This window comes from Eptesicus fuscus, chromosome 17 (genome assembly GCF_027574615.1).
Source record: "Eptesicus fuscus isolate TK198812 chromosome 17, DD_ASM_mEF_20220401, whole genome shotgun sequence".
NCBI classification, from domain to species: Eukaryota; Metazoa; Chordata; class Mammalia; order Chiroptera; family Vespertilionidae; genus Eptesicus; species Eptesicus fuscus.
In genome coordinates, this window is record NC_072489.1 from 39949715 (window position 1) to 39961490 (window position 11776).

The window sequence follows — 11776 nt, forward strand, 5'->3', positions numbered from 1 at the left end:
CTCCTTATGAAGTCAAGGGCCCTGCCTGCATCCGGGGCGATTACCTTGCCTCCAAAGGGACAACAGACACAGGCCTGAGAGGACCCCTGAGCCGGCTCCAAATGGGATGAGGCAGCAGGTGCTGGAGCCCAGGCTCAGGTGGAGGCGGCAGGAAGGGAGCGGGCTTTGCTCCGTGCCCAGGCCTGTGCCAGGTGCTCACGGTCCAGATCGTCTCCAATCTTACGAGAGGTGTTTCTTTGCTCCCTCCACTCCCTTCCTCCCTCCTTCCTTCCCTTCCTTTCGGATTTACTGAGCCCCTGTCTGTACTGAGCCAGGCGCTGGGGTACAAAGGCAAAGCCAGCATCCCCAAGACCTCACCGCCCCGTGAGAGCATCATCCAGAAAACAGCTGTGACTGGGGTGGGTGCAGGATGCAGGGGGAGCCCCGAGGGACTCGGGGAAGATTCTCCAGAGGAGTGAAAGCCGATCTGGGATTTGAAGGATGAGGAAGGGCATTCCAGATGGAGGGAACTGCATGTGCGAAGGCAGGGAGGCAGGAAAGAGCCCGCCTGGTCTGGGAACTGTGGGAGGGCGATGGAGCCCAGGCCCAGGAAATCTGCTGGGTGAGCTTGGGGGTCCCGGAACCCACTCCCTGGACCCTCCCTTGGCCTCCTTTGCTCCCGCCTAGGGAGAGGCCCCGGCCCAGCTGCACAAATGGATGCTTTGACATTGGAGAGAAGGACTGAGGAATCAGGGGCCAGCTAGTGCGTGTTTTGGGATTGCTTCTCAGAAATCTGCCCCTGCTCCTTCCCCGCCTCCTCCCCCTTCCCCTCCCCCTCTTCCTCCTCTGACACCATGGCAACCAGGAGGCAGCTGAGGAAGCCACCTATGAGCTGGGCTGAGTTGAGGGGTAGGGACCTCTGCTCCCCCTCTCTGGGCCTCAGTCTTGGCATCTAGAATATGGGCACGGCAACCCAGTTGTGGGCTCTGGTCAAGCCAGGTGCTCCAGGAAACCCAGGCCGAGGCGGGAGGTAAGGGGAGGCCTGGGGAGTGCCCTGCCTCATCCTGCAGCTGGGGGCTCGGCAAGGCGGTGGGGAGTCCCTGAGCCCTGTGGCCTGCACTTCCCACCCAGCAGCCTGCCACCCAGCAGCCTGCCTGCTGTGCCCACTGCACTGTCACTGCGGAGGAGCCCCAGGGAGCAGGGGACAGGGCCCAGGCACAGACCCAAGGACGGATCTCCCTGTGAGCCCCGCAGTGAGCGGTCTAGGGGGCGGGGGGGGGGGGGGGGGGTCTCTCCTGCCTCGGAGCACAGGGCTCAGCTGTCCCAGAACAGGGACAAAGCCCCAAAAGGAGGGGACTATTTCCTGAGGCTGCTGCTCCGATGGCTACAGACTGGCCTAAACCCACAGGAACAAGTGCTCTCCTCATTCTGGGTGCCAGAATCTGAAATCAGGGCGTCTAGGGCTGTGCTGCCTCCAAGGGCTCCAGCGCAGGGTCCTTCCTGCCTGTCAGCTTCTGGGGGCTCCTGGCCGCATCCCTTCAATCTTCACGTGGCCCCTCCTCCCTCCTCACGTGACTTCTCACGCGTGTTCATGTACTCTGGTGGTTTTTTTTAGCTATATTTGGCCACCTACTGTTTTCCCTACCAGTAAAAAACAGCAAATGTAGAAAATTCTTGCCTTGATCTGATGCTTTACTTTGTAATTCTTTCCCATAGATCTGCCACATTACAAAAAAGAATAGTACAGACCAACTTATCTTCCCAGAAGTTTAAACCAAACTTTAAAAATGTGTAGGATAAGCCCAATTTAGCATGATTTATCATTCTTTTACATACTGTCAATTACTAATAGTTTGTTAAGAATCTTTTTATCTGTGTTCATGGGGAATATTGGTCTGTAATTTTCTTTTTTTTTAAATGTCTCTGATGAGTTCAGTTTGGTTCAAATAAAACCTTATAAAAATTCAAAAAAAGTCGTTTATTAGTTTTTGGTATGAGATTTAATCTGGCCTTTAAAAAGCTTGAAAGTATTTCCTTCTCCATATCCTATTACAGAACCATGTAATAGGAATCATGATTCATTGGAGTCATGCCTGTCTTAAAAGATTGATTGAACTAGCCATGAAACTGATCTAGACCTAAACTTTTCTTTGCATAAAAATTTTGTTATTAAAATTAAACAATTTTAATTTTCTCAATATTCAGGCTGTTCAGATTTTGCATTTCATCTTGTGCCAGTATTGGCAAATTGTATTCTTCGCAGAATCTGTCCATTTCATCCGTTTTAAAATTCTATTAATATGAAGTCATTCATACTATTTCTTATTATGCTTGTAGTGTGTAGGATCTGTAATGATAGCCCCTCTTTTATTTCTGTTAGTGGTAGTTTCTCTCTCTGTCTGTTTCTTTCTCTCTAAATGTTTGCCAATTTTACTGAACTCTCCAAAGAAACTGCTTTTGGTTTTGTTAATTTTTCTCTATTGTTTGTTTTCTACTTTGTTGGTTTGGGCTCTTTATTATTGCCTTCCTTCTGTTTACTTTGTTTTTTTATTGTTGAAGGATTACATATGTCCCCTTCCCCCCACCCTGGTCCCCATCCAGCTCGCCCCAACCCCCCACCTCCCGCCCCAGGCCTTCACCTCCCTATTGTCTGTGTCCTTGGGTTATGCATATGTGCATAACAAGGTCTTTGGTTGATTACCTCCCACCCACCTACCCTCCCCCCCCCTGCTTTCCCTCGGAGATTCCGCATTCTGTTCCATGCTTCCATGTCTCTGGATCCAGTCCGTTCATCATTTTTTTTGTTAATTAGATTCCACATATGAGTGAGATCATGTGATACTTGTCTTTCTCTGACTGGCTTATTTCGCTTAGCCTAGTACTCTCCAGGTCCCTTCATGCTGTCTCAAAGGGTAAGAGATTCTTCTTTTTTACTGCTACATACTAGTATTACATGGTATAAATGTGCCACAGCTTTTTTATCCACTCATCTAATGATGGGCACTTGGGCTGTTTCCAGATCTTAGCTATTGTAAATTGTGCTGCTATGAACATGGGGTGCATACATACTTTCTCTTTTTTTGTAATATATTGTTAATTGATTTCAGAGAGAGGAAGGGAGAGGGAGAGAGAGAGAGAAACATCAATGATGAGAGAGAATCATTGATCAGCTGCCTCCTGCATGCCCCACACTGGGATTGAGCCCACAACCAGGGCACATGCCCAGACTAGGAATCAAACTGTGAACTTCTGGTTCATAGATCGATGCTCAACCACTGAGCCATGCTGGCTGGGCTGCATACATTCTTTCTGATTGGTATTTCGGGGGGTTAAGGATATATTCCTAGAAGTGGGATAACTGGGTCAAATGGCAGTTCCATATTTAATTTTTTGAGGAAACTCCATACTGTTTTCCATAATGGCTGCACCAGTCTGCATTCCCACTAGCAGTGCACTAGGGTTCCCTTTTCTCCACATCATTGCCAGCACTTGTCATTTGCTTATTTGTTGATAGTAGCCATTCTGGCAGATGTGAGGTGATACCTCACTGACATTTTAATTTGCATCTCTCTGATGACCAGTGACTTTGAGCATTTTTTCATATCTCTTAGCCATCTATATGTCCACTTTGGAGAAGTGTCTACTTAGGTCCTTTGCCCATTTTTTTATTGGATTGTTTGTCATCCTTTTGTTAAGTTGTATGAGTTCCTTATATATTTTGGATATTATCCCTTTATCAGATGTGTCATTGCCAAATATGTTCTCCCATACAGTGGGCTCCCTTTTTGTTTTGTTGATGGTTTCTTTTGCTGTGCAGAAGCTTTTCATTTTGATGTAGTCCCATTTGTTTACTTTCTCCTTAGTTTCCTTTGCCCTAGGAGATGTATCCATAAACATATTGCTACCAGAGATGTCTGAGATTTTGCTGTCTATGGTTTCTTCCAGGATTTTTATGGTTTCCGGCTTACATTTAAGTCTTTTATTCATTTTTAGTTTATTCTTGTGCATGGTGTAAGTTGGTGGTCTAGTTTCATTTTTTGGCTTGTATCTGTCCAATTTTCCCAACACCATTTATTGAAGAGACTCTCTTGACTCCATTGTATGTTCTTGCCTCCTTTGTCAAATATTAATTGAGCATAATGATCATTTTCTGGGGTCTCTGTTCTGTTCCATTGATCTACTAGTATATGCCTGTTCTTGTGCCAGTACCAGGCTGTTTTGATTACAGTGGCTTTGTAGTAAAACTTGCAATCTGGTATTGTGATTCCTCCAACTTTGTTCTTCTTTCTCAAGATTGCTGCAGCTATTTGGGGTCTTTTTTGGTTCCATATAAATTTTTGGAGTTTTTGTTCTAGATCTGTGAAATATGCTGTTGGTATTTTAATAGGGATTGCATTGATCTGTAGATTGCCTTGGGTAGTATGGACATTTTAATGATGTTAATTCTATCAGTCCATGAACACGGTAGATTCTTTCACTTGTTTATATCTTCCTCTGTCTCTTTTTTCAACATCCTGTAGTTTTCCAAGTATAAGTCTTTTGCCTCCTTTGTTAAGTTTATTCCTACGTATCTTAATTTTTTGTTGCAATGGTAAATGGAATCACTTGTTTAGTTTCTCTTTCTGAGAATTCATTATTGGTGTATAAAAAAGCCATTGATTTCTGGGTGTTGATTTTGTATCTTGCTACATTGTCAAATTTATTTATTAAATCTAGTAATTTCATGGTGGAGTCTTCAGGGTTTTCAAGTACAATATCATGTAATCTGCGAAGAATGAGAGTTTTATTTCCTCCTTTCCAATTTGGATGCCTTTTATTTCTTCTTGTCTGATCGCTCTGGCTAGGACTTGCAGTACTATGTTGAATAAGGTGGTGAAAGTGGACATCCCTGTCTTGTTCCTGTTCTTAGGGGAAATGATTTTAGTTTTTTTTTGCCCATTGAGTATGATGTTGGCTGTAGGTTTGTCATATATGGCCTTTATCATGTTGAGATATGCTCCCTCTATTCCCACTTTGCTGAGTTTTTTTTTTATCAAAAATGGTGTTGGATTTTTTAAAATATATTTTATTGATTTTTTACAGAGAGGAAGAGAGAGGGATAGAGAGTTAGAAATATCGGTCAGCTGCCTCTCGCACACCCCCTACTGGGGATGTGCCCACAACTAAGGTACATGCCCTTGACCGGAATCGAACCTGGGACCCTTCAGTCCGCAGGCCGACGCTCTATCCACTGAGCCAAACCAGTTTCAGCTGGTATTGGATTTTGTCAAATGCCTTTTCTGTGTCTATTGATATGATCGTGTGATTTTGTCTCTCAATTTGTTTATGTGATGTATCACATTTATTGATTTGCAAATATTGTAGCAGTCTTGCAACCCTAGAATAAATCCCACTTGGTCATGGTGTATGATCTTTTTCATATATTTCTAGATCCAATTTGCTAATATTTTATTGAGGCTTTTAACATCTATGTTCATTAGGGATATTGGATTGTAATCCTCTTTCTTTGTAGTGTCTTTATCGGGTTTTGGAATTAGGATAATGCCGGCCTCATAGAGAGAGCTTGGAAGTGTTCCTTCCTCTTGGATTTTTTGGAGTAGTTTGAGGATATAGGTGTTCTTCTTTGAATGTTTGGTAAAACTCCCCTGTGAAGCCATCTGGAGTCGGGCTTTTGTTTGGTGGGAATATTTTTGTTTTGTTTTGTTTTCAATATATTTTATTGATTTTTTACAGAGAGGAGGGGAGAGGGAGAGTTAGAAACATCGATGAGAGAGAATCATCGATCAGCTGCCTCCTGCACACCTCCTACTGGGGATGTGCCCGCAACCAAGGTACATGCCCTTGACCAGAATCGAACCTGGGACCCTTGAGCCCTCAGGCCGACGCTCTATCCGCTGAGCCAAACTGGCCAGGGCAAGTGGTGGGAATATTTTTATTGCTGCTTCTATTTTATCAGTTGTTATTGACCTATTCAGGTTTTCTGATTCAGTTTTTGGAGATTGTATTTTTCTAGGAATTTGTCCATTTCATCCACATCATCCAGCTTGTTGGCATATAGTTGTTCATAGTATTTTCTTGGCAATTCTTTGTATTTCGGTGGTGTCAGTGGTTACTTCACCACTTTCGTTTCTGATCTTATTTATTTGAGTCTTTTCTCTTTGTTTCGTGATGAGTGTGACTAACGGTTCATCGATCTTGTTTATCTTTTCAAAGAATCAACCCTTGGTTTTATTGATTTTTTTTGTATTGTTTTTTTAGTCTCTATGCTCTTTATTTCTGCTCTAATCTTTATTATTTCCTCCCTTCTGCTTACTCTGGGCTTTTCTTATTCTCTTTCTATTTCTTTATGTTGTAGAGATAAGTAGTTTATTGCTGATTTTTCTTGTGTTTTTGAGGTAGGCCTGTCGTGCTATGACCTTCCCTCTCAGGACTGCTTTTGTGATGTACCAGAGATTTTGAGTTGTTGTGTGTTTATTTTCATTTGTTTCCAGGAAGTTTTTATTTCTTTCTTGATCTCATTGGTAACCTATTCGTTTTTTAATAATATGCTATTTAGCATCTATGTGTTTGTTTTGTGTTTTTTTAATCCTCACCCACGGACATTTTTCCATTGATTTTTAGAGAGAGTGGAAGAGAGAGGGAAAGACAGAGAGAAATATCTATGTGAGAGAAACACGTCAATTGGTTGCCTCCTGCACGAGCTCTGACCTGCAACCGAGGTACATGCCCTTGACCGGAATCAAACCTGGAACCCTTTGGTCCGAAAGCCAATGCTCTATTCAGTGAGCTAAACCGGCTAGGGCAGCCTCCATGTGTTTGAATGCTTTTGGGTGTTTTTACTGTTGTTGATCTCTAATTCATTCCACTGTGATCTGAGAAGATGCTTGATATGATTTCAATCTTCTTGAACTTGTAGAGAATTGTTTTGTGTCCTCACATGTGGTCTATCTTTGTGAATGACCAACGTGCACTTGAGTAGAATGTATATTTTGCAGCTTTGGGGTGAAATGTTCTATAAATATCAATTAAATCCATCTGGTCCAACGTGTCTTTTAGAGTCACTGTTTCCTTGTTAATTTTTTGTCTGGAAGATCTACCCAGTGAAGTCAGCAGGGTGTTCAAGTTCCCCAACCCCTTACTTTGTGTTACAGTTGTACATATAATCCTATATAATAAAAGGTTACTATGCAAATTGACCCTAAGGGTAGAACAACTGGGAACGACCTGTTGCTATGATGCGCACTGACCACCAGGGGGCAGACGCTCAACGCAGGAGCTGCACCCTGGTGGTCAGTGCGCTCCCACAGGGGGTGCTCCGCTCAGCCACAAGCCAGGCTGACGGTGGCTGCGAGCGCAGCGGCAGTGGCGGGAGCCTCTCTCGCCTCCTCAGCAGCGCTAAGGATGTCCGACTGACAGCTTAGGCCTGCTCCCCATCAGTCAAACATCCCCCGAGGGCTCCCGGGATGCCAGAGGGGTGTCTGACTGCCAGCTTAGGCCCAATCTCCTAGGGAGTGGGCCTAAGCTAGAAGGTGGACATCCCGGACTGCTAGAGGGCACAGGCTGGGCTGAGGGACCCCCCGAGTGCATAAATTTTCATGCACCGGGCTTCTAGTACTTATATGTTCATGATATTAACATTCACAAGACAATGTTATCATTTTTACATCAAATGTTGTCTTAATACATGTTATTTTCAGTGAAATAAAAGGGAAAATAATCATTTGCGTTTTCATATCTATTCCACTTCTGGTACATATCCATGTACTGTCTAAAATCATCTCTTAAGCCAACTAATATCATTTTAGCAGCTATAACATGGAATCAGAGGTGTCCTTACATAGCAATTAAGACCACTGGCTACATTAAAAAAAAGAGTCAGCAGATGTTTGAGCAGAGTTTACTCTCTTGCTCTCTCCTTTCTGAGGTGACCCTCCTCACTTTCCAGGCACTGTATCCTCTGATCCTTCAAGACAGTTGGACAATGTTTGACCTACCTGACTTTTAGCTGCCTCCGAGGGCGTGAGCTGGGGCCTGCTGCCTGGCACAAAGCTATAAAACTGAGAAACCCAGTGCTGTTCACTCCCCTCCGGTGCCTGCCTGCCTTTCGTTACCCTCTAGTGCTTTAGGTACTTGCTGTTTCCGTGTGTTTTGTCCAGAGTTTGTGGTGCTACCTGTGAAAGGGTTGGTCCTATAATAGCTACTCCTCTATTGTTGGAATCTAAAATCACTAGCATCTCAAGCTCAATGAAGAGATAGATCAGCTGGACAGTTGCCTGAGGTGCCACTCTGTAAGGAATGCTAATACATCACAGGAATAAATCAGAAAAATGGCGCCAATTGCCTTGGCCAGTGTGGTTCAGTTGGCTGGATTGTCATCCTGTACACCTAAAGGGGGTGGGTTCAATTCCTGGTCAGGGCACATACCCAAGTTGTAGGTTCAATCCCCAGTCAGGGCACATAACAGGAGGCAACGGGTTGATGTTTCTCTCTCACATTGATGTTTCTCCCCCTCTCTCTCTCATATCAATAAAAAATAAAGATAAAAGAAAAGAAATATGGCACCAATTAACTCAAGCTTCCATGGATTACTCCTTATATAATAGATGAAATGCAAATTGTTTCCTCTGTTCCCTAAGTAAACCCATCTCTCAAGTGGACATTTAAGAACTAAAAAGTCGCCGAAACCGGTTTGGCTCAGTGGATAGAGCGTCGGTCTGTGGACTGAAAGGTCCCGGGTTCGATTCCGGTCAAGGGCATGTACCTTGGTTGCGGGCACATCCCCAGTGGGGGGTGTGCAGGAGGCAGCTGACCGATGTTTCTCTCTCATCGATGTTTCTAACTCTCTATCCCTCTCCCTTCCTCTCTGTAAAAAATCAATAAAATATATTAAAAAAAAAAAAAAAAAGAACTAAAAAGTCCATTGATCCAGACATGCCTATAGGTCAACACATATATATCTAACTCATTCTTTTAAAAAGTTGTGTAATACTACACAGTACTATAATATATGAAGTCTCCTCTACTGATGGAAGTTTACATTAAAAGTTATTATTTTTCTTCAGGTGAGATGTATCTTTTTGCCCCTGCAAAGCTATGGTACAATACATTTCCTTAAATGTATTTATTTATGTACTGTTGTTATTCTTTCTGTAGTTGGAATACAAAAAGCAATATTGCTGGATTGAAGGATATATGCATGTTTTAATACATAATGTTAGAATATTTCCCAGAGAGGCTGTATAAATTCATATTCCACACCCATTTTGATAGTCTCACCAGCCTTTGTTATTTTTGCCAATCTAATAGATCAAAATGCTATACTCTTTATTGTTTTAATTTGTATTTTCTTGAATACCATTGATGTTGAGAATCTTTTCGTATTGTTGATGATTTACACTTTTTTTCTGGAAGTGTCTATTGATGTGCTTGGCCAAATTCAAATTGGATAGTCTTTTATAAAATTGGTTTGTAGGAGCTATGGTACATTAGCAACATTTGTCCTTTGTCATCTACATTTTAAGTAGTTAGTCTATCATTTGTCTTTTGACTTTGCTTATAGTATCTTTGGCTGTACAAAAATATGTTCATTTTTAAGAGGTGACATATGACTATTATGTTTTGGTGGTGACCATTAGGGTATCTAGGTTTAATCTTTTGCTTCAGAAGGTCTTCTTTACTTTACAATTTTATAAAATAGTAGATACACTTGTATCTAATATTTTTATATCTCATATTTAGATTTTTAATCCATCTGGCATTTATTTTTGCATACAATGTGGGATAGAAGTGTAAACATGTTTTCTTCCAGATGGATAGTCAGTTCTGCCAGCATTATATATGAAGTAATTTATCTTTCCCCTCTAAATGAAATGTTATTTTTATTTCTATTAAGTCCTCATTTAAATTTGCTTCTGGACTCTTTATTAGGTTCTTTTTATGTTAGAGTCATTCACTGCTTAACGGCAAGTATACTATGTTCTTAGGTAAGCAATTTTATAGAGTGCGCTTACACAGACCGAGATGGTATAGCCCACTACATACCTAGGCTATATGGTATAGCCTATCACTCCTAGGCTACAAATCTGTACAGCATGTTACTGTACCAAACAACATGAGGTTAAGGCATAAGATTAAACAATGCAATCAAGAGATGCGGCATACTGTTTTATAGAAAACATTTTTCGTCTTCTATGAGTAGAAGAATAACAAAAAGTATAGTAAATGCATAAACCAGTAACATAGTAGTGTGTCATCATTATCAAGTATTATGCATTATATATAGTTGTATGTGCCATACAGTTCAATTTTTCTCTCATAAGTTCCAGAGATGTATCTCTAACTAGTAACTAGACCTTTAAACCTCAGCATTTCCAAAACTAGAATCTATAAACCAGTGCTGATTGTCTCCGTCTTGTAGCGCACCACCACCCACCTACCTCAGCCAAAGGCCGGGGCCATCCTCTCTTTCTCCCTCTCCCTCACCACCCAGGTCCAGTTCCCAAGTCCAATATATATATATATGTTTTTATATATATATATATTTTTTTTTTTTTTTTTTTTTTTGCTGCTTTGATTGCATTCTCTTCTCTCCACTCCCACTGCCCCATGTCCTAATTCAAGCTCCATCATTTCTTCTCTGGATCCCTGGATCAACCCCCTCACTGGTCTTCCTGCCTAGAGTCTTTGTTCCTCCCATCTATTTTCCGCAAGAATAATCTTTCCAAAGCACAAATCAGCATGTCCTTTGCCTATTTAAACCCTCTCAATGAATCTTCAAACTAGGTTTTAATCCCTAACTACAGAACCTGTGCTGTTTCCTATTCTTCCTCACCATCTTCTCCCTCTGCTCCTCCCTCCCCCTCAACAACCATGCTCTGCTTGAAACTTATTTATAGTTCCCGTTAATGTGCCTTGCTGTTTCACTTTCACACCTCATACCTCTATGTTGGGACTGTCCCCCCTCTCTCCCTTCCTCAGGCCTCAGGTCAGACAGCCTCCCTCTGGTTAGCTTTCCCAGCTTATCTTCTCTCCCTCTCATTTCCCCTCCCCCACTCCTTGCCACTCCAGCTTGCATGACTCTAGTGGATTCTATTGCCTGTCTCCCCCAGGAGACAGAGAGCTCTAGGGCCCAGACTGTGCCTTGTACACCATTGGACCCCCACTACCTGGTACATCATAGATGCTCAGGAAATGTTGGCCAAATAAATGAATAGATGCCTGAAGGTCAGGAACAGAGGGGGACAGAAGAGACAGAATTTGAGAAAGTGAGTGTTTGTTTGCTTTTAGTCATGGGGAAGCTTCAGGGTAAAAGGGTGTGTGTGTTTTTAACACTCTGAAATATTGATATACTAAATAAATATACAGACATAGTAAGTAAACCTATAGTTAACTATTATTCTTAATATAATATTATTAAATTATTATTAATAATTGAATATTATTATTCAGAAATGTTTTTAATTATATTTGTTTTTCTATTTATATTTATAAATACATTATCAATCAATCTATTCACTGAAAAAGAGTCTGGAAGGAAATATATCTAAATATATGGAGTTGAAGTGAGGTTATAGATGACTTTCCTTCTTTTAATTTTTCTGATAAAAAAAATGTGTGAATTGGCCCTAGCCGGTTGCTCAGTGGTTAGAGCATCAGCCTGCAAACTGAAGGGTCACAGGTTTGATTCTGGTCAAGGGCACATACCTCAGTTATAGGATCTATCCCTGGCCCCAGTCAGGGTGCATGTGGGAGGCATCTGATCGATGTGTCCCTCTCACATTGATGCTGTTCTCTGTCT